Raw genomic sequence first — 24133 nt, forward strand, 5'->3', positions numbered from 1 at the left:
TGTTGGTTTTCAGCAAATGAACATATTTCAGTGATCTGGGAGTTTTTTCTTTAATAGCGTAAGATTTTATCTTAAAATACAAGAACTTATCGTGGTTCTTGTCAATTTTTGTTGGTTTTCATCTGATGAACTTATTTCAGTCAGCTCGATCTTTCTTCTTCAAAGCAAAAAGATTTTATCTTCAAATACAAGAACTTTTTGTGGTTTTGTTGGTTTTCAGCAAATGAACAGAATTCAGCGAGCAAGAAGTTTTTTCTTTAATAGCGTAAGATTTTATCTTAAAATACAAGAACTTTTCGTGGTTCTTGTCAATTTTTGTTGGTTTTCATCAAATGAACTTATTTCAGTCAGCGAGATCTTTCTTCTTCAAAGCAAAAGGATTTTATCTTCAAATACAAGAACTTTTCGTGGTTTTGTTGGTTTTCAGCAAATGAACAGATTTCAGCGACCCAGAAGTTTTTTCCTTAATAGCGTAAGATTTTATCTTAAAATACAAGAACTTTTCGTGGTTCTTGTCAATTTTTGTTGGTTTTCATCTAATGAACTTATTTCAGTCAGCCAGATCTTTCTTCTTCAACGCAAAAAGATTTTATCTTCAAATACAAGAACTTTTCGTGGTTTTGTTGGTTTTCAGCAAATGAACAGATTTCAGCGAGCAAGAAGTTTTTTCTTTAATAGCGTAACATTTCATCTTAAAATAAAAGAACTTTTCGTGGTTCTTGTCAATTTTTGTTGGTTTTCATCTCATGAACTTATTTCAGTCAGCTGGATCTTTCTTCTTCAAAGCAAAAAGATTTTATCTTCAAATACAAGAACTTTTTGTGGTTTTGTTGGTTTTCAGCAAATGAACAGAATTCAGCGAGCAAGAAGTTTTTTCTTTAATAGCGTAAGATTTTATCTTAAAATACAAGAACTTTTCGTGGTTCTTGTCAATTTTTGTTGGTTTTCATCAAATGAACTTATTTCAGTCAGCGAGATCTTTCTTCTTCAAAGCAAAAGGAATTTATCTTCAAATACAAGAACTTTTCGTGGTTTTGTTGGTTTTCAGCAAATGAACAGATTTCAGCGACCCAGAAGTTTTTTCCTTAATAGCGTAAGATTTTATCTTAAAATACAAGAACTTTTCGTGGTTCTTGTCAATTTTTGTTGGTTTTCATCTAATGAACTTATTTCAGTCAGCCAGATCTTTCTTCTTCAACGCAAAAAGATTTTATCTTCAAATACAAGAACTTTTCGTGGTTTTGATGGTTTTCAGCACATGAACATATTTCAGCGAGCAAGAAGTTTTTTCTTTAATAGCGTAAGATTTTATCTTAAAATACAAGAACTTTTCGTGGTTCTTGTCAATTTTTGTTGGTTTTCATCTCATGAACTTATTTCAGTCAGCTCGATCTTTCTTCTTCAAAGCAAAAAGATTTTATCTTCAAATACAAGAACTTTTCGTGGTTTTGATGGTTTTCAGCAAATGAACATATTTCAGCGAGCTGGAAGTTTTTTCCTTAATAGCGTAAGATTTTATCTTAAAATGCAAGAACTTTTCGTGGTTATTGTCAATTTTTGTTGGTTTTCATCTAATGAACTTATTTCAGTCAGCTAGATCTTTCTTCTTCAAAGCAAAAAGATTTTATCTTCAAATACAAGAACTTTTTGTGGTTTTGTTGGTTTTCAGCAAATGAACAGATTTCAGAGAGCAAGAAGTTTTTTCTTTAATAGCGAAAGATTTTATCTTAAAATACAAGAACTTATCGTGGTTCTTGTCAATTTTTGTTGGTTTTCATCTAATGAACTTATGTCAGTCAGCGAGATCTCACTTCTTCAAAGCAAAAAGATTTCATCTTCAAATACAAGAACTTTTCGTGCTTTTGTTGGTTTTCAGCAAATGAACAGATTTCAGCGAGCAAGAAGTTTTTTCTTCAATAGTGTCAGCTTCTATCTTAAAATACAAGAACTTTTCGTGGTTCTTGTCAATTTTTGTTGGTTTTCATCTAATGAACTTATTTCAGTCAGCTCGTTCTTTCTTCTTCAAAGCAAAAGGATTTTCTCTTCAAATACAAGAACTTTTCGTGGTTTTGATGGTTGTCAGCAAATGAACATATTTCAGCGAGCTGGAAGTTATTTCCTTAATAGCGTAAGATTTTATCTTAAAATACAAGAACTTTTCGTGGTTCTTGTCAATTTTTGTTGGTTTTTTTCTAATGAACTTATTTCAGTCAGCTCGATCTTTCTTCTTCAAAGCAATAAGATTTTATCTTCAAATACAAGAACTTTTCGTGGTTTTGATGGTTTTCAGCAAATGAACATATTTCAGCGAGCTGGAAGTTTTTTCCTGAATAGCGTAAGATTTTATCTTAAAATACAAGAACTTTTCGTGGTTCTTGTCAATTGTTGTTGGTTTTCATCTAATGAACTTATTTCAGTCAGCTCGATCTTTCTTCTTCAAAGCAAAAAGATTTAATCTTCAAATACAAGAACTTTTCGTGGTTTTGTTGGTTTTCAGCAAATGAACAGAATTCAGCGAGCAAGAAGTTTTTTCTTTAATAGCGTAAGATTTTATCTTAAAATACAAGAACTTTTCGTGGTTCTTGTCAATTTTTGTTGGTTTTCATCAAATGAACTTATTTCAGTCAGCGAGATCTTTCTTCTTCAAAGCAAAAGGATTTTATCTTCAAATACAAGAACTTTTCGTGGTTTTGTTGGTTTTCAGCAAATGAACAGATTTCAGCGAGCCAGAAGTTTTTTCTTTAAAAGCGTAAGATTTCATCTTACAATACAAGAACTTTTCGTGGTTCTTGTCAATTTTTGGTGGTTTTCATCTAATGAACTTATTTCAGTCAGCTAGATCTTTCTTCTTCAAAGCAATAAGATTTTATCTTCAAATACAAGAACTTTTCGTGGTTTTGATGGTTTTCAGCAAATGAACATATTTCAGCGAGCTGGAAGTTTTTTCCTTAATAGCGTAAGATTTTATCTTAAAATACAGGAACTTTTCGTGGTTCTTGTCAATTTTTGTTGGTTTTCATCTAATGAACTTATTTCAGTCAGCTAGATCTTTCTTCTTCAAAGCAAAAAGATTTAATCTTCAAATACAAGAACTTTTCGTGGTTTTGTTGGTTTTCAGCAAATGAACATATTTCAGTGATCTGGGAGTTTTTTCTTTAATAGCGTAAGATTTTATCTTAAAATACAAGAACTTATCGTGGTTCTTGTCAATTTTTGTTGGTTTTCATCTGATGAACTTATTTCAGTCAGCTCGATCTTTCTTCTTCAAAGCAAAAAGATTTTATCTTCAAATACAAGAACTTTTTGTGGTTTTGTTGGTTTTCAGCAAATGAACAGAATTCAGTGAGCAAGAAGTTTTTTCTTTAATAGCGTAAGATTTTATCTTAAAATACAAGAACTTTTCGTGATTCTTGTCAATTTTTGTTGGTTTTTTTCTAATGAACTTACTTCAGTCAGCCAGATCTTTCTTCTTCAAAGCAAAAAGATTTTATCTTGAAATACAAGAACTTTTCGTGGTTTTGTTGGTTTTCAGCAAATGAACAGATTTCAGCGAGCCAGAAGTTTTTTCTTTAATAGCGTAAGATTTCATCTTAAAATACAAGAACTTTTCGTGGTTCTTGTCAATTTTTGGTGGTTTTCATCTAATGAACTTATTTCAGTCAGCTAGATCTTTCTTCTTCAAAGCAAAAAGATTTTATCTTCAAATACAAGAACTTTTCGTGGTTTTGATGGTTTTCAGCAAATGAACAGATTTCACCGAGCCAGAGGTTTTTTCTTTAATAGCGTAAGATTTCATCTTAAAACACAAGAACTTTTCGTGGTTCTTGTCAATTTTTGTTGGTTTTCATCTTATGAACTTATTTCAGTCAGCTGGATCTTTCTTCTTCAAAGCAAAAAGATGTTATCTTCAAATACAAGAACTTTTCGTGGTTTTGATGGTTTTCAGCAAATGAACATATTTCAGCGAGCTGGAAGTTTTTTCTTAATAGCGTAAGATTTTATCTTAAAATACAAGAACTTTTCGTGGTTCTTGTCAATTTTTGTTGGTTTTCATCGAATGAACTTATTTCAGTCAGCTCGATCTTTCTTCTTCAAAGCAAAAAGATTTCATCTTCAAATACAAGAACTTTTCGTGGTTTTGTTGGTTTTCAGCAAATGAACAGATTTCAGCGAGCAAGAAGTTTTTTCCTTTAATCGCGTAAGATTTTATCTTAAAATACAAGAACTTTTCGTGGTTCTTGTCAATTTTTGTTGGTTTTCATCTAATGAACTTATTTCAGTCAGCTAGATCTTTCTTCTTCAAAGCAAAAGGATTTTATCTTCAAATACAAGAACTTTTCGTGGTTTTGTTGGTTTTCAGCAAATGAACATATTTCAGCGAGCCAGACGTTTTTTCTTTAATAGCGTAAGATATTATCTTAAAATACAAGAAGTTTTCGTGGTTCTTGTCAATTTTTGTTGGTTTTCATCGAATGAACTTATTTCATTCAGCTGGATCTTTCTTCTTCAAAGCAAAAAGATTTTATCTTCAAATACAAGAACTTTTCGTGGTTTTGTTGGCTTTCAGCAAATGAACATATTTCAGCGAGCTGGGAGTTTTTTCTTCAATAGCGTAAGATGTTATCTTAAAATACAAGAACTTTTCGTGGTTCTTGTCAATTTTTGTTGGTTTTCATCTCATGAACTTATTTCAGTCAGCTCGATCTTTCTTCTTCAAAGCAAAAGGATTTTCTCTTCAAATACAAGAACGTTTCGTTGTTTTGATGGTTTTTTGCAAACCAACATATTTCAGCGAGCTGGAAGTTTTTTCCTTAATAGCGTAAGATTTTATCTTAAAATACAAGAACTTTTCGTGGTTCTTGTCAATTTTTGTTGGTTTTCATCTAATGAACTTATTTCAGTCAGCTGGATATTTCTTCTTCAAAGCAAAAAGATTTTATCTTCAAATACAAGAACTTTTCGTGGTTTTGATGGTTTTCAGCAAATGAACATATTTCAGCGAGCTGGAAGTTTTTTCCTTAATAGAGTAAGATTTTATCTTAAAATACAAGAACTTTTCGTGGTTCTTGTCAATTTTTGTTGGTTTTCATCCAATGAACTTATTTCAGTCAGCTAGATCTCTCTTCTTCAAAGCAAAAAGATTTTATCTTCAAATACAAGAACTTTTCGTGGTTTTGTTGGTTTTCAGCAAATGAACAGATTTCAGCGAGCAAGAAGTTTTTTCTTTAGTAGCGTAAGATTTTATCTTAAAATACAAGAACTTTTCGTGGTTCTTGTCAATTTTTGTTGGTTTTCATCTAATGAACTTATTTCAGTCAGCTAGATCTTTCTTCTTCAAAGCAAAAAGATTTAATCTTCAAATACAAGAACTTTTCGTGGTTTTGTTGGTTTTCAGCAAATGAACATATTTCAGCGATCTGGGAGTTTTTTCGTTAATAGCGTAAGATTTTATCTTAAAATACAAGAACTTATCGTGGTTCTTGTCAATTTTTGTTGGTTTTCATCTGATGAACTTATTTCAGTCAGCTAGATCTTTCTTCTTCAAAGCAAAAGGATTTTATCTTCAAATACAAGAACTTTTCGTGGTTTTGTTGGTTTTCAGCAAATGAACAGATTTCAGCGAGCCAGAAGTTTTTTCTTTAAAAGCGTAAGATTTCATCTTAAAATACAAGAACTTTTCGTGGTTCTTGTCAATTTTTGGTGGTTTTCATCTAATGAACTTATTTCAGTCAGCTAGATCTTTCTTCTTCAAAGCAAAAAGATTTTATCTTCAAATACTGAACTTTTCGTGGTTTTGATGGTTTTCAGCAAATGAACATATTTCAGCGAGCTGGAAGTTTTTTCCTTAATAGCGTAAGATTTTATCTTAAAATACAAGAACTTTTCGTGGTTCTTGTCAATTTTTGTTGGTTTTCATCTAATGAACTTATTTCAGTCAGCTAGATCTTTCTTCTTCAAAGCAAAAAGATTTAATCTTCAAATACAAGAACTTTTCGTGGTTTTGTTGGTTTTCAGCAAATGAACATATTTCAGTGATCTGGGAGTTTTTTCTTTAATAGCGTAAGATTTTATCTTAAAATACAAGAACTTATCGTGGTTCTTGTCAATTTTTGTTGGTTTTCATCTGATGAACTTATTTCAGTCAGCTCGATCTTTCTTCTTCAAAGCAAAAAGATTTTATCTTCAAATACAAGAACTTTTTGTGGTTTTGTTGGTTTTCAGCAAATGAACAGAATTCAGTGAGCAAGAAGTTTTTTCTTTAATAGCGTAAGATTTTATCTTAAAATACAAGAACTTTTCGTGATTCTTGTCAATTTTTGTTGGTTTTTTTCTAATGAACTTACTTCAGTCAGCCAGATCTTTCTTCTTCAAAGCAAAAAGATTTTATCTTGAAATACAAGAACTTTTCGTGGTTTTGTTGGTTTTCAGCAAATGAACAGATTTCAGCGAGCCAGAAGTTTTTTCTTTAATAGCGTAAGATTTCATCTTAAAATACAAGAACTTTTCGTGGTTCTTGTCAATTTTTGGTGGTTTTCATCTAATGAACTTATTTCAGTCAGCTAGATCTTTCTTCTTCAAAGCAAAAAGATTTTATCTTCAAATACAAGAACTTTTCGTGGTTTTGATGGTTTTCAGCAAATGAACAGATTTCACCGAGCCAGAAGTTTTTTCTTTAATAGCGTAAGATTTCATCTTAAAACACAAGAACTTTTCGTGGTTCTTGTCAATTTTTGTTGGTTTTCATCTTATGAACTTATTTCAGGCAGCTGGATCTTTCTTCTTCAAAGCAAAAAGATGTTATCTTCAAATACAAGAACTTTTCGTGGTTTTGATGGTTTTCAGCAAATGAACATATTTCAGCGAGCTGGAAGTTTTTTCTTAATAGCGTAAGATTTTATCTTAAAATACAAGAACTTTTCGTGGTTCTTGTCAATTTTTGTTGGTTTTCATCGAATGAACTTATTTCAGTCAGCTCGATCTTTCTTCTTCAAAGCAAAAAGATTTCATCTTCAAATACAAGAACTTTTCGTGGTTTTGTTGGTTTTCAGCAAATGAACAGATTTCAGCGAGCAAGAAGTTTTTTCCTTTAATAGCGTAAGATTTTATCTTAAAATACAAGAACTTTTCGTGGTTCTTGTCAATTTTTGTTGGTTTTCATCTTATGAACTTATTTCAGTCAGCTGGATCTTTCTTCTTCAAAGCAAAAGGATTTTATCTTCAAATACAAGAACTTTTCGTGGTTTTGTTGGTTTTCAGCAAATGAACATATTTCAGCGAGCCAGACGTTTTTTCTTTAATAGCGTAAGATATTATCTTAAAATACAAGAAGTTTTCGTGGTTCTTGTCAATTTTTGTTGGTTTTCATCGAATGAACTTATTTCATTCAGCTGGATCTTTCTTCTTCAAAGCAAAAAGATTTTATCTTCAAATACAAGAACTTTTCGTGGTTTTGTTGGCTTTCAGCAAATGAACATATTTCAGCGAGCTGGGAGTTTTTTCTTCAATAGCGTAAGATGTTATCTTAAAATACAAGAACTTTTCGTGGTTCTTGTCAATTTTTGTTGGTTTTCATCTCATGAACTTATTTCAGTCAGCTCGATCTTTCTTCTTCAAAGCAAAAGGATTTTCTCTTCAAATACAAGAACGTTTCGTTGTTTTGATGGTTTTTTGCAAATCAACATATTTCAGCGAGCTGGAAGTTTTTTCCTTAATAGCGTAAGATTTTATCTTAAAATACAAGAACTTTTCGTGGTTCTTGTCAATTTTTGTTGGTTTTCATCTAATGAACTTATTTCAGTCAGCTGGATCTTTCTTCTTCAAAGCAAAAAGATTTTATCTTCAAATACAAGAACTTTTCGTGGTTTTGATGGTTTTCAGCAAATGAACATATTTCAGCGAGCTGGAAGTTTTTTCCTTAATAGAGTAAGATTTTATCTTAAAATACAAGAACTTTTCGTGGTTCTTGTCAATTTTTGTTGGTTTTCATCTAATGAACTTATTTCAGTCAGCTAGATCTTTCTTCTTCAAAGCAAAAAGATTTTATCTTCAAATACAAGAACTTTTCGTGGTTTTGTTGGTTTTCAGCAAATGAACAGATTTCAGCGAGCAAGAAGTTTTTTCTTTAGTAGCGTAAGATTTTATCTTAAAATACAAGAACTTTTCGTGGTTCTTGTCAATTTTTGTTGGTTTTCATCTAATGAACTTATTTCAGTCGGCTAGATCTTTCTTCTTCAAAGCAAAAAGATTTAATCTTCAAATACAAGAACTTTTCGTGGTTTTGTTGGTTTTCAGCAAATGAACATATTTCAGCGATCTGGGAGTTTTTTCGTTAATAGCGTAAGATTTTATCTTAAAATACAAGAACTTATCGTGGTTCTTGTCAATTTTTGTTGGTTTTCATCTGATGAACTTATTTCAGTCAGCTAGATCTTTCTTCTTCAAAGCAAAAGGATTTTATCTTCAAATACAAGAACTTTTCGTGGTTTTGTTGGTTTTCAGCAAATGAACAGATTTCAGCGAGCCAGAAGTTTTTTCTTTAAAAGCGTAAGATTTCATCTTAAAATACAAGAACTTTTCGTGGTTCTTGTCAATTTTTGGTGGTTTTCATCTTATGAACTTATTTCAGTCAGCTAGATCTTTCTTCTTCAAAGCAAAAAGATTTTATCTTCAAATACAAGAACTTTTCGTGGTTTTGATGGTTTTCAGCAAATGAACAGATTTCAGCGAGCCAGATGTTTTTTCTTTAATAGCGTAAGATTTCATCTTAAAATACAAGAACTTTTCGTGGTTCTTGTCAATTTTAGTTGGTTTTCATCTTATGAACTTATTTCAGTCAGCCAGATCTTTCTTCTTCAAAGCAAAAATATTTTATCTTCACATACAAGAACTTTTCGTGGTTTTGTTGGTTTTCAGCAAATGAACATATTTCAGCGAGCCAGACGTTTTTTCTTTAATAGCGTAAGATATTATCTTAAAATACAAGAAGTTTTCGTGGTTCTTGTCAATTTTTGTTGGTTTTCATCGAATGAACTTATTTCATTCAGCTGGATCTTTCTTCTTCAAAGCAAAAAGATTTTATCTTCAAATACAAGAACTTTTCGTGGTTTTGTTGGCTTTCAGCAAATGAACATATTTCAGCGAGCTGGGAGTTTTTTCTTCAATAGCGTAAGATGTTATCTTAAAATACAAGAACTTTTCGTGGTTCTTGTCAATTTTTGTTGGTTTTCATCTCATGAACTTATTTCAGTCAGCTCGATCTTTCTTCTTCAAAGCAAAAGGATTTTCTCTTCAAATACAAGAACGTTTCGTTGTTTTGATGGTTTTTTGCAAACCAACATATTTCAGCGAGCTGGAAGTTTTTTCCTTAATAGCGTAAGATTTTATCTTAAAATACAAGAACTTTTCGTGGTTCTTGTCAATTTTTGTTGGTTTTCATCTAATGAACTTATTTCAGTCAGCTGGATATTTCTTCTTCAAAGCAAAAAGATTTTATCTTCAAATACAAGAACTTTTCGTGGTTTTGATGGTTTTCAGCAAATGAACATATTTCAGCGAGCTGGAAGTTTTTTCCTTAATAGAGTAAGATTTTATCTTAAAATACAAGAACTTTTCGTGGTTCTTGTCAATTTTTGTTGGTTTTCATCCAATGAACTTATTTCAGTCAGCTAGATCTCTCTTCTTCAAAGCAAAAAGATTTTATCTTCAAATACAAGAACTTTTCGTGGTTTTGTTGGTTTTCAGCAAATGAACAGATTTCAGCGAGCAAGAAGTTTTTTCTTTAGTAGCGTAAGATTTTATCTTAAAATACAAGAACTTTTCGTGGTTCTTGTCAATTTTTGTTGGTTTTCATCTAATGAACTTATTTCAGTCAGCTAGATCTTTCTTCTTCAAAGCAAAAAGATTTAATCTTCAAATACAAGAACTTTTCGTGGTTTTGTTGGTTTTCAGCAAATGAACATATTTCAGCAATCTGGGAGTTTTTTCGTTAATAGCGTAAGATTTTATCTTAAAATACAAGAACTTATCGTGGTTCTTGTCAATTTTTGTTGGTTTTCATCTGATGAACTTATTTCAGTCAGCTAGATCTTTCTTCTTCAAAGCAAAAGGATTTTATCGTCAAATACAAGAACTTTTCGTGGTTTTGTTGGTTTTCAGCAAATGAACAGATTTCAGCGAGCCAGAAGTTTTTTCTTTAAAAGCGTAAGATTTCATCTTAAAATACAAGAACTTTTCGTGGTTCTTGTCAATTTTTGGTGGTTTTCATCTAATGAACTTATTTCAGTCAGCTAGATCTTTCTTCTTCAAAGCAAAAAGATTTTATCTTCAAATACAAGAACTTTTTGTGGTTTTGTTGGTTTTCAGCAAATGAACAGAATTCAGTGAGCAAGAAGTTTTTTCTTTAATAGCGTAAGATTTTATCTTAAAATACAAGAACTTTTCGTGATTCTTGTCAATTTTTGTTGGTTTTTTTCTAATGAACTTACTTCAGTCAGCCAGATCTTTCTTCTTCAAAGCAAAAAGATTTTATCTTGAAATACAAGAACTTTTCGTGGTTTTGTTGGTTTTCAGCAAATGAACAGATTTCAGCGAGCCAGAAGTTTTTTCTTTAATAGCGTAAGATTTCATCTTAAAATACAAGAACTTTTCGTGGTTCTTGTCAATTTTTGGTGGTTTTCATCTAATGAACTTATTTCAGTCAGCTAGATCTTTCTTCTTCAAAGCAAAAAGATTTTATCTTCAAATACAAGAACTTTTCGTGGTTTTGATGGTTTTCAGCAAATGAACAGATTTCACCGAGCCAGAAGTTTTTTCTTTAATAGCGTAAGATTTCATCTTAAAACACAAGAACTTTTCGTGGTTCTTGTCAATTTTTGTTGGTTTTCATCTTATGAACTTATTTCAGTCAGCTGGATCTTTCTTCTTCAAAGCAAAAAGATGTTATCTTCAAATACAAGAACTTTTCGTGGTTTTGATGGTTTTCAGCAAATGAACATATTTCAGCGAGCTGGAAGTTTTTTCTTAATAGCGTAAGATTTTATCTTAAAATACAAGAACTTTTCGTGGTTCTTGTCAATTTTTGTTGGTTTTCATCGAATGAACTTATTTCAGTCAGCTCGATCTTTCTTCTTCAAAGCAAAAAGATTTCATCTTCAAATACAAGAACTTTTCGTGGTTTTGTTGGTTTTCAGCAAATGAACAGATTTCAGCGAGCAAGAAGTTTTTTCCTTTAATAGCGTAAGATTTTATCTTAAAATACAAGAACTTTTCGTGGTTCTTGTCAATTTTTGTTGGTTTTCATCTTATGAACTTATTTCAGTCAGCTAGATCTTTCTTCTTCAAAGCAAAAGGATTTTATCTTCAAATACAAGAACTTTTCGTGGTTTTGTTGGTTTTCAGCAAATGAACATATTTCAGCGAGCCAGACGTTTTTTCTTTAATAGCGTAAGATATTATCTTAAAATACAAGAAGTTTTCGTGGTTCTTGTCAATTTTTGTTGGTTTTCATCGAATGAACTTATTTCATTCAGCTGGATCTTTCTTCTTCAAAGCAAAAAGATTTTATCTTCAAATACAAGAACTTTTCGTGGTTTTGTTGGCTTTCAGCAAATGAACATATTTCAGCGAGCTGGGAGTTTTTTCTTCAATAGCGTAAGATGTTATCTTAAAATACAAGAACTTTTCGTGGTTCTTGTCAATTTTTGTTGGTTTTCATCTCATGAACTTATTTCAGTCAGCTCGATCTTTCTTCTTCAAAGCAAAAGGATTTTCTCTTCAAATACAAGAACGTTTCGTTGTTTTGATGGTTTTTTGCAAATCAACATATTTCAGCGAGCTGGAAGTTTTTTCCTTAATAGCGTAAGATTTTATCTTAAAATACAAGAACTTTTCGTGGTTCTTGTCAATTTTTGTTGGTTTTCATCTAATGAACTTATTTCAGTCAGCTGGATCTTTCTTCTTCAAAGCAAAAAGATTTTATCTTCAAATACAAGAACTTTTCGTGGTTTTGATGGTTTTCAGCAAATGAACATATTTCAGCGAGCTGGAAGTTTTTTCCTTAATAGAGTAAGATTTTATCTTAAAATACAAGAACTTTTCGTGGTTCTTGTCAATTTTTGTTGGTTTTCATCTAATGAACTTATTTCAGTCAGCTAGATCTTTCTTCTTCAAAGCAAAAAGATTTTATCTTCAAATACAAGAACTTTTCGTGGTTTTGTTGGTTTTCAGCAAATGAACAGATTTCAGCGAGCAAGAAGTTTTTTCTTTAGTAGCGTAAGATTTTATCTTAAAATACAAGAACTTTTCGTGGTTCTTGTCAATTTTTGTTGGTTTTCATCTAATGAACTTATTTCAGTCGGCTAGATCTTTCTTCTTCAAAGCAAAAAGATTTAATCTTCAAATACAAGAACTTTTCGTGGTTTTGTTGGTTTTCAGCAAATGAACATATTTCAGCGATCTGGGAGTTTTTTCGTTAATAGCGTAAGATTTTATCTTAAAATACAAGAACTTATCGTGGTTCTTGTCAATTTTTGTTGGTTTTCATCTGATGAACTTATTTCAGTCAGCTAGATCTTTCTTCTTCAAAGCAAAAGGATTTTATCTTCAAATACAAGAACTTTTCGTGGTTTTGTTGGTTTTCAGCAAATGAACAGATTTCAGCGAGCCAGAAGTTTTTTCTTTAAAAGCGTAAGATTTCATCTTAAAATACAAGAACTTTTCGTGGTTCTTGTCAATTTTTGGTGGTTTTCATCTTATGAACTTATTTCAGTCAGCTAGATCTTTCTTCTTCAAAGCAAAAAGATTTTATCTTCAAATACAAGAACTTTTCGTGGTTTTGATGGTTTTCAGCAAATGAACAGATTTCAGCGAGCCAGATGTTTTTTCTTTAATAGCGTAAGATTTCATCTTAAAATACAAGAACTTTTCGTGGTTCTTGTCAATTTTAGTTGGTTTTCATCTTATGAACTTATTTCAGTCAGCCAGATCTTTCTTCTTCAAAGCAAAAATATTTTATCTTCACATACAAGAACTTTTCGTGGTTTTGTTGGTTTTCAGCAAATGAACAGATTTCAGCGACCCAGTAGATTTTTCTTGAATAGCGTAAGATTTTATCTTAAAATACAAGAACTTTTCGTGGTTCTTGTCAATTTTTGTTGGTTTTCATCCAATGAACTTATTTCAGTCAGCTCGATCTTTCTTCTTCAAAGCAAAAAGATTTTATCTTCAAATACAAGAACTTTTCGTGGTTTTGATGGTTTTCAGCAAATGAACATATTTCAGCGAGCTGGAAGTTTTTTCCTTAAAAGTGTAAGATTTTATCTTAAAATACAAGACCTTTTCGTGGTTCTTGACAAATTTTGTTGGTTTTCATCTAATGAACTTATTTCCGTCAGCTAGATCTTTCTTCTTCAAAGCAAAAAGATTTTATCTTCAAATACAAGAACTTTTCGTGGTTTTGATGGTTTTCAGCAAATGAACAGATTTCACCGAGCCAGAAGTTTTTTCTTTAATAGCGTAAGATTTCATCTTAAAATACAAGAACTTTTCGTGGTTCTTGTCAATTTTTGTTGGTTTTCATCTTATGAACTTATTTCAGTCAGCTGGATCTTTCTTCTTCAAAGCAAAAAGATTTTATCTTCAAATACAAGAACTTTTCGTGGTTTTGTTGGCTTTCAGCAAATGAACATTTTTCAGCGAGCTGGGAGTTTTTTCTTCAATAGCGTAAGATTTTATCTTAAAATACAAGAACTTTTCGTGGTTCTTGTCAATTTTTGTTGGTTTTCATCTCATGAACTTATTTCAGTCAGCGAGATCTTTCTTCTTCAAAGCAAAAAGATTTTATCTTCAAATACAAGAACTTTTCGTGGTTTTGATGGTTTTCAGCAAATGAACATATTTCAGCGAGCTGGAAGTTTTTTCCTTCATAGAGTAAGATTTTATCTTAAAATACAAGAACTTTTCGTGGTTCTTGTCAATTTTTGTTGGTTTTCATCTAATGAACTTATTTCCGTCAGCTAGATCTTTCTTCTTCAAAGCAAAAAGATTTTATCTTCAAATACAAGAACTTTTCGTGGTTTTGATGGTTTTCAGCAAATGAAAATATTTCAGCGAGCTGGAAGTTTTTTCCTTAATAGCGAAAGATTTTATCTTAAAATACAAGAACTATTCGTCGTTCTTGTCAATTTTTGTTGGTTTTCATCTAATGAACTTATTTCAGTCAGCTAGATCTTTCTTCTTCAAAGCAAAAATATTTTATCTTCAAATACAAGAACTTTTCATGGTTTTGATGGTTTTCAGCAAATGAACATATTTCAGCGAGCTGGAAGTTTTTTCCTTAATAGCGTAAGATTTTATCTTAAAATACAAGAACTTTTCGTGGTTCTTGTCAATTTTTGTTGGTTTTCATCTCATGAACTTATTTCAGTCAGCTAGATCTTTCTTCTTCAAAGCAAAAAGATTTTATCTTCAAATACAAGAACTTTTCGTGGTTTTGTTGGTTTTCAGCAAATGAACATATTTCAGCGAGCTGAGAGTTTTTTCTTCAATAGCGTAAGATTTCATCTTAAAATACAAGAACTTTTCGTGGTTCTTGTCAATTTTTGTTGGTTTTCATCTTATGAACTTATTTCAGTCAGCCAGATCTTTCTTCTTCAAAGCAAAAATATTTTATCTTCACATACAAGAACTTTTCGTGGTTTTGTTGGTTTTCAGCAAATGAACAGATTTCAGCGACCCAGTAGTTTTTTCTTGAATAGCGTAAGATTTTATCTTAAAAATCAAGAACTTTTCGTGGTTCTTGTCAATTTTTGTTGGTTTTCATCCAATGAACTTATTTCAGCCAGCTCGATCTTTCTTCTTCAAAGCAAAAAGATTTTATCTTCAAATACAAGAACTTTTCGTGGTTTTGATGGTTTTCAGCAAATGAACATATTTCAGCGAGCTGGAAGTTTTTTCCTTAATAGCGTAAGATTTTATCTTAAAATACAAGAACTTTTCGTGGTTCTTGTCAATTTTTGTTGGTTTTTTTCTAATGAACTTACTTCAGTCAGCCAGATCTTTCTTCTTCAAAGCCAAAAGATTTTATCTTCAAATACAAGAACTTTTCGTGGTTTTGTTGGTTTTCAGCAAATGAACAGATTTCAGCGAGCCAGAAGTTTTTTCTTTAGTAGCGTAAGATTTCATCTTAAAATACAAGAACTTTTCGTGGTTCTTGTCAATTTTTGGTCGTTTTCATCTAATGAACTTATTTCAGTCAGCTAGATCTTTCTTCTTCAAAGCAAAAAGATTTTATCTTCAAATACAAGAACTTTTCGTGGTTTTGATGGTTTTCAGCAAATGAACAGATTTCACCGAGCCAGAAGTTTTTTCTTTAATAGCGTAAGATTTCATCTTAAAATACAAGAACTTTTCGTGGTTCTTGTCAATTTTTGTTGGTTTTCATCTTATGAACTTATTTCAGTCAGCTGGATCTTTCTTCTTCAAAGCAAAAAAGATGTTATCTTCAAATACAAGAACTTTTCGTGGTTTTGATGGTTTTCTGCAAATGAACATATTTCAGCGAGCTGGTAGTTTTTTCTTAATAGCGTAAGATTTTATCTTAAAATACAAGAACTTTTCGTGGTTCTTGTCAATTTTTGTTGGTTTTCATCTCATGAAGTTATTTCAGTCAGCTCGATCTTTCTTCTTCAAAGCAAAAAGATTTTATCTTCAAATACAAGAACTTTTCGTGGTTTTGTTGGCTTTCAGCAAATGAACATATTTTAGCGAGCTGGGAGTTTTTTCTTCAATAGCGTAAGATTTTATCTTAAAATACAAGAACTTTTCGTGGTTCTTGTCAATTTTTGTTGGTTTTCATCTCATGAACTTATTTCAGTCAGCTAGATCTTTCTTCTTCAAAGCAAAAAGATTTTATCTTCAAATACAAGAACTTTTCGTGGTTTTGATGGTTTTCAGCAAATGAACATATTTCAGCGAGCTGGAAGTTTTTTCTTAATAGCGTAAGATTTTATCTTAAAATACAAGAACTTTTCGTGGTTCTTGTCAATTTTTGTTGGTTTTCATCGAATGAACTTATTTCAGTCAGCTCGATCTTTCTTCTTCAAAGCAAAAAGATTTCATCTTCAAATACAAGAACTTTTCGTGGTTTTGTTGGTTTTCAGCAAATGAACAGATTTCAGCGAGCAAGAAGTTTTTTCCTTTAATAGCGTAAGATTTTATCTTAAAATACAAGAACTTTTCGTGGTTCTTGTCAATTTTTGTTGGTTTTCATCTAATGAACTTATTTCAGTCAGCTAGATCTTTCTTCTTCAAAGCAAAAGGATTTTATCTTCAAATACAAGAACTTTTCGTGGTTTTGTTGGTTTTCAGCAAATGAACATATTTCAGCGAGCCAGACGTTTTTTCTTTAATAGCGTAAGATATTATCTTAAAATACAAGAAGTTTTCGTGGTTCTTGTCAATTTTTGTTGGTTTTCATCGAATGAACTTATTTCATTCAGCTGGATCTTTCTTCTTCAAAGCAAAAAGATTTTATCTTCAAATACAAGAACTTTTCGTGGTTTTGTTGGCTTTCAGCAAATGAACATATTTCAGCGAGCTGGGAGTTTTTTCTTCAATAGCGTAAGATGTTATCTTAAAATACAAGAACTTTTCGTGGTTCTTGTCAATTTTTGTTGGTTTTCATCTCATGAACTTATTTCAGTCAGCTCGATCTTTCTTCTTCAAAGCAAAAGGATTTTCTCTTCAAATACAAGAACGTTTCGTTGTTTTGATGGTTTTTTGCAAATCAACATATTTCAGCGAGCTGGAAGTTTTTTCCTTAATAGAGTAAGATTTTATCTTAAAATACAAGAACTTTTCGTGGTTCTTGTCAATTTTTGTTGGTTTTCATCTAATGAACTTATTTCAGTCAGCTAGATCTTTCTTCTTCAAAGCAAAAAGATTTTATCTTCAAATACAAGAACTTTTCGTGGTTTTGTTGGTTTTCAGCAAATGAACAGATTTCAGCGAGCAAGAAGTTTTTTCTTTAGTAGCGTAAGATTTTATCTTAAAATACAAGAACTTTACGTGGTTCTTGTCAATTTTTGTTGGTTTTCATCTAATGAACTTATTTCAGTCAGCTAGATCTTTCTTCTTCAAAGCAAAAAGATTTAATCTTCAAATACAAGAACTTTTCGTGGTTTTGTTGGTTTTCAGCAAATGAACATATTTCAGCGATCTGGGAGTTTTTTCGTTAATAGCGTAAGATTTTATCTTAAAATACAAGAACTTATCGTGGTTCTTGTCAATTTTTGTTGGTTTTCATCTGATGAACTTATTTCAGTCAGCTAGATCTTTCTTCTTCAAAGCAAAAGGATTTTATCTTCAAATACAAGAACTTTTCGTGGTTTTGTTGGTTTTCAGCAAATGAACAGATTTCAGCGAGCCAGAAGTTTTTTCTTTAAAAGCGTAAGATTTCATCTTAAAATACAAGAACTTTTCGTGGTTCTTGTCAATTTTTGGTGGTTTTCATCTTATGAACTTATTTCAGTCAGCTAGATCTTTCTTCTTCAAAGCAAAAAGATTTTATCTTCAAATACAAGAACTTTTCGTGGTTTTGATGGTTTTCAGCAAATGAACAGATTTCAGCGAGCCAGATGTTTTTTCTTTAATAGCGTAAGATTTCATCTTAAAATACAAGAACTTTTCGTGGTTCTTGTCAATTTTAGTTGGTTTTCATCTTATGAACTTATTTCAGTCAGCCAGATCTTTCTTCTTCAAAGCAAAAATATTTTATCTTCACATACAAGAACTTTTCGTGGTTTTGTTGGTTTTCAGCAAATGAACAGATTTCAGCGACCCAGTAGATTTTTCTTGAATAGCGTAAGATTTTATCTTAAAATACAAGAACTTTTCGTGGTTCTTGTCAATTTTTGTTGGTTTTCATCCAATGAACTTATTTCAGTCAGCTCGATCTTTCTTCTTCAAAGCAAAAAGATTTTATCTTCAAATACAAGAACTTTTCGTGGTTTTGATGGTTTTCAGCAAATGAACATATTTCAGCGAGCTGGAAGTTTTTTCCTTAAAAGTGTAAGATTTTATCTTAAAATACAAGACCTTTTCGTGGTTCTTGACAAATTTTGTTGGTTTTCATCTAATGAACTTATTTCCGTCAGCTAGATCTTTCTTCTTCAAAGCAAAAAGATTTTATCTTCAAATACAAGAACTTTTCGTGGTTTTGATGGTTTTCAGCAAATGAACAGATTTCACCGAGCCAGAAGTTTTTTCTTTAATAGCGTAAGATTTCATCTTAAAATACAAGAACTTTTCGTGGTTCTTGTCAATTTTTGTTGGTTTTCATCTTATGAACTTATTTCAGTCAGCTGGATCTTTCTTCTTCAAAGCAAAAAGATTTTATCTTCAAATACAAGAACTTTTCGTGGTTTTGTTGGCTTTCAGCAAATGAACATTTTTCAGCGAGCTGGGAGTTTTTTCTTCAATAGCGTAAGATTTTATCTTAAAATACAAGAACTTTTCGTGGTTCTTGTCAATTTTTGTTGGTTTTCATCTCATGAACTTATTTCAGTCAGCGAGATCTTTCTTCTTCAAAGCAAAAAGATTTTATCTTCAAATACAAGAACTTTTCGTGGTTTTGATGGTTTTCAGCAAATGAACATATTTCAGCGAGCTGGAAGTTTTTTCCTTCATAGAGTAAGATTTTATCTTAAAATACAAGAACTTTTCGTGGTTCTTGTCAATTTTTGTTGGTTTTCATCTAATGAACTTATTTCCGTCAGCTAGATCTTTCTTCTTCAAAGCAAAAAGATTTTATCTTCAAATACAAGAACTTTTCGTGGTTTTGATGGTTTTCAGCAAATGAAAATATTTCAGCGAGCTGGAAGTTTTTTCCTTAATAGCGAAAGATTTTATCTTAAAATACAAGAACTATTCGTCGTTCTTGTCAATTTTTGTTGGTTTTCATCTAATGAACTTATTTCAGTCAGCTAGATCTTTCTTCTTCAAAGCAAAAATATTTTATCTTCAAATACAAGAACTTTTCATGGTTTTGATGGTTTTCAGCAAATGAACATATTTCAGCGAGCTGGAAGTTTTTTCCTTAATAGCGTAAGATTTTATCTTAAAATACAAGAACTTTTCGTGGTTCTTGTCAATTTTTGTTGGTTTTCATCTCATGAACTTATTTCAGTCAGCTAGATCTTTCTTCTTCAAAGCAAAAAGATTTTATCTTCAAATACAAGAACTTTTCGTGGTTTTGTTGGTTTTCAGCAAATGAACATATTTCAGCGAGCTGAGAGTTTTTTCTTCAATAGCGTAAGATTTCATCTTAAAATACAAGAACTTTTCGTGGTTCTTGTCAATTTTTGTTGGTTTTCATCTTATGAACTTATTTCAGTCAGCCAGATCTTTCTTCTTCAAAGCAAAAATATTTTATCTTCACATACAAGAACTTTTCGTGGTTTTGTTGGTTTTCAGCAAATGAACAGATTTCAGCGACCCAGTAGTTTTTTCTTGAATAGCGTAAGATTTTATCTTAAAAATCAAGAACTTTTCGTGGTTCTTGTCAATTTTTGTTGGTTTTCATCCAATGAACTTATTTCAGCCAGCTCGATCTTTCTTCTTCAAAGCAAAAAGATTTTATCTTCAAATACAAGAACTTTTCGTGGTTTTGATGGTTTTCAGCAAATGAACATATTTCAGCGAGCTGGAAGTTTTTTCCTTAATAGCGTAAGATTTTATCTTAAAATACAAGAACTTTTCGTGGTTCTTGTCAATTTTTGTTGGTTTTTTTCTAATGAACTTACTTCAGTCAGCCAGATCTTTCTTCTTCAAAGCCAAAAGATTTTATCTTCAAATACAAGAACTTTTCGTGGTTTTGTTGGTTTTCAGCAAATGAACAGATTTCAGCGAGCCAGAAGTTTTTTCTTTAGTAGCGTAAGATTTCATCTTAAAATACAAGAACTTTTCGTGGTTCTTGTCAATTTTTGGTCGTTTTCATCTAATGAACTTATTTCAGTCAGCTAGATCTTTCTTCTTCAAAGCAAAAAGATTTTATCTTCAAATACAAGAACTTTTCGTGGTTTTGATGGTTTTCAGCAAATGAACAGATTTCACCGAGCCAGAAGTTTTTTCTTTAATAGCGTAAGATTTCATCTTAAAATACAAGAACTTTTCGTGGTTCTTGTCAATTTTTGTTGGTTTTCATCTTATGAACTTATTTCAGTCAGCTGGATCTTTCTTCTTCAAAGCAAAAAAGATGTTATCTTCAAATACAAGAACTTTTCGTGGTTTTGATGGTTTTCTGCAAATGAACATATTTCAGCGAGCTGGTAGTTTTTTCTTAATAGCGTAAGATTTTATCTTAAAATACAAGAACTTTTCGTGGTTCTTGTCAATTTTTGTTGGTTTTCATCTCATGAAGTTATTTCAGTCAGCTCGATCTTTCTTCTTCAAAGCAAAAAGATTTTATCTTCAAATACAAGAACTTTTCGTGGTTTTGTTGGCTTTCAGCAAATGAACATATTTTAGCGAGCTGGGAGTTTTTTCTTCAATAGCGTAAGATTTTATCTTAAAATACAAGAACTTTTCGTGGTTCTTGTCAATTTTTGTTGGTTTTCATCTCATGAACTTATTTCAGTCAGCTAGATCTTTCTTCTTCAAAGCAAAAAGATTTTATCTTCAAATACAAGAACTTTTCGTGGTTTTGATGGTTTTCAGCAAATGAACATATTTCAGCAAGCTGGAAGTTTTTTCCTTCATAGAGTAAGATTTTATCTTAAAATACAAGAACTTTTCGTGGTTCTTGTCAATTTTTGTTGGTTTTCATCTAATGAACTTATTTCCGTCAGCTAGATCTTTCTTCTTCAAAGCAAAAAGATTTTATCTTCAAATACAAGAACTTTTCGTGGTTTTGATGGTTTTCAGCAAATGAAAATATTTCAGCGAGCTGGAAGTTTTTTCCTTAATAGCGTAAGATTTTATCTTAAAATACAAGAACTATTCGTGGTTCTTGTCAATTTTTGTTGGTTTTCATCGAATGAACTTATTTCAGTCAGCTAGATCTTTCTTCTTCAAAGCAAAAAGATTTTATCTTCAAATACAAGAACTTTTCGTGGTTTTGTTGGTTTTCAGCAAATGAACAGATTTCAGCGAGCAAGAAGTTTTTTCTTTAGTAGCGTAAGATTTTATCTTAAAATACAAGAACTTTTCGTGGTTCTTGTCAATTTTTGTTGGTTTTCATCTAATGAACTTATTTCCGTCAGCTAAATCTTTCTTCTTCAAAGCAAAACGATTTAATCTTCAAATACAAGAACTTTTTGTGGTTTTGTTGGTTTTCAGCAAATGAACATATTTCAGCGATCTGGGAGTTTTTTCTTTAATAGCGTAAGATTTTATCTTAAAATACAAGAACTTATCGTGGTTCTTGTCAATTTTTGTTGGTTTTCATCTGATGAACTTATTTCAGTCAGCTACATCTTTCTTCTTCAAAGCAAAAAGATTTTATCTTCAAATACAAGAACTTTTCATGGTTTTGATGGTTTTCAGCAAATGAACATATTTCAGCGAGCTGGAAGTTTTTTCCTTAATAGCGTAAGATTTTATCTTAAAATACAAGAACTTTTCGTGGGTCTTGTCAATTTTTGTTGGTTTTCATCTCATGAACTTATTTCACTCAGCTAGATCTTTCTTCTTCAAAGCAAAAAGATTTTATCTTCAAATACAAGAACTTTTCGTGGTTTTGTTGGTTTTCAGCAAATGAACATATTTCAGCGAGCTGAGAGTTTTTTCTTCAATAGCGTAAGATTTTATCTTAAAATACAAGAACTTTTCGTGGTTCTTGTGAATTTTTGTTGATTTTCATCTCATGAACTTATTTCAGTCAGCTCGATCTTTCTTCTTCAAAGCAAAAGGATTTTATCTTCAAATACAAGAACTTTTCGTGGTTTTGATGGTTTTCAGCAAATCAACATATTTCAGCGAGATGGAAGTTTTTTCCTTAATAGCGTAAGATTTTATCTTAAAATACAATAACTTTTTGTGGTTCTTGTCAATTTTTGTTGGTTTTCATCTAATGAACTTATTTCAGTCAGCTAGATCTTTCTTCTTCAAAGCCAAAAGATTTTATCTTCAAATACAAGAACTTTTCGTGGTTTTGATGGTTTTCAGCAAATGAACAGATTTCAGCGAGCCAGACGTTTTTTCTTTAGTAGCGTAAGATTTCATCTTAAAATACAAGAACTTTTCGTGGTTCTTGTCAATTTTTGGTGGTTTTCATCTAATGAACTTATTTCAGTCAGCTGGATCTTTCTTCTTCAAAGCAAAAAGATTTTATCTTCAAATACAAGAACTTTTCGTGGTTTTGATGGTTTTCAGCAAATGAACAGATTTCACCGAGCCAGAAGTTTTTTCTTTCATAGCGTAATATTTCATCTTAAAATACAAGAACTTTTCGTGGTTCTTGTCAATTTTTGTTGGTTTTCATCTTATGAACTTATTTCAGTCAGCTGGATCTTTCTTCTTCAAAGCAAAAAAGATGTTATCTTCAAATACATGAACTTTTCGTGGTTTTGATGGTTTTCAGCAAATGAACATATTTCAGCGAGCTGGAAGTTTTTTCTTAATAGAGTAAGATTTTATCTTAAAATACAAGAACTTTTCGTGGTTCTTGTCAATTTTTGTTGGTTTTCATCTAATGAACTTATTTCAGTCAGCTCGATCTTTCTTCTTCAAAGCAAAAAGATTTTATCTTCAAATACAAGAACTTTTCGTGGTTTTGTTGGCTTTCAGCAAATGAACATATTTCAGCGAGCTGGGAGTTTTTTCTTCAATAGCGTAAGATTTTATCTTAAAATACAAGAACTTTTCGTGGTTCTTGTCAATTTTTGTTGGTTTTCATCTCATGAACTTATTTCAGTCAGCTAGATCTTTCTTCTTCAAAGCAAAAAGATTTTATCTTCAAATACAAGAACTTTTCGTGGTTTTGATGGTTTTCAGCAAATGAACATATTTCAGCGAGCTGGACGTTTTTTCCTTCACAGAGTAAGATTTTATCTTAAAATACAAGAACTTTTCGTGGTTCTTGCCAATTTTTGTTGGTTTTCATCTAATGAACTTATTTCCGTCAGCTAGATCTTTCTTCTTCAAAGCAAAAAGATTTTATCTTCAAATACAAGAACTTTTCGTGGTTTTGATGGTTTTCAGCAAATGAAAATATTTCAGCGAGCTGGAAGTTTTTTCCTTAATAGAGTAAGATTTTATCTTAAAATACAAGAACTTTTCGTGGTTCTTGTCAATTTTTGTTGGTTTTCATCCAATGAACTTATTTCAGTCAGCTAGATCTTTCTTCTTCAAAGCAAAAAGATTTTATCTTCAAATACAAGAACTTTTCGTGGTTTTGTTGGTTTTCAGCAAATGAACATATTTCAGCGAGCTGGGAGTTTTTTCTTTAATAGCGTAAGATTTTATCTTAAAATACAAGAACTATTCGTGGTTCTTGTCAATTTTTGTTGGTTTTCATCTAATGAACTTATTTCAGTCAGCTGGATCTTTCTTCTTCAAAGCAAAACGATTTAATCTTCAAATACAAGAACTTTTCGTGGTTTTGTTGGTTTTCAGCAAATGAACATATTTCAGCGATCTGGGAGTTTTATCTTTAATAGCGTAAGATTTTATCTTAAAATACAAGAACTTATCGTGGTTCTTGTCAATTTTTGTTGGTTTTCATCTGATGAACTTATTTCAGTCAGCTAGATCTTTCTTCTTCAAAGCAAAAAGATTTTATCTTCAAATACAAGAACTTTTCATGGTTTTGATGGTTTTCAGCAAATGAACATATTTCAGCGAGCTGGAAGTTTTTTCCTTAATAGCGTAAGATTTTATCTTAAAATACAAGAACTTTTCGTGGTTCTTGTCAATTTTTGTTGGTTTTCATCTCATGAACTTATTTCAGTCAGCTAGATCTTTCTTCTTCAAAGCAAAAAGATTTTATCTTCAAATACAAGAACTTTTCGTGGTTTTGTTGGTTTTCAGCAAATGAACAGATTTCAGCGAGCTGGGAGTTTTTTCTTCAATAGCGTAAGATTTTATCTTAAAATACAAGAACTTTTCGTGGTTCTTGTCAATTTTTGTTGGTTTTCAT

The sequence above is a fragment of the Heptranchias perlo genome, chromosome 7 (genome assembly GCF_035084215.1).
Source record: "Heptranchias perlo isolate sHepPer1 chromosome 7, sHepPer1.hap1, whole genome shotgun sequence".
Taxonomy (NCBI): Eukaryota; Metazoa; Chordata; class Chondrichthyes; order Hexanchiformes; family Hexanchidae; genus Heptranchias; species Heptranchias perlo.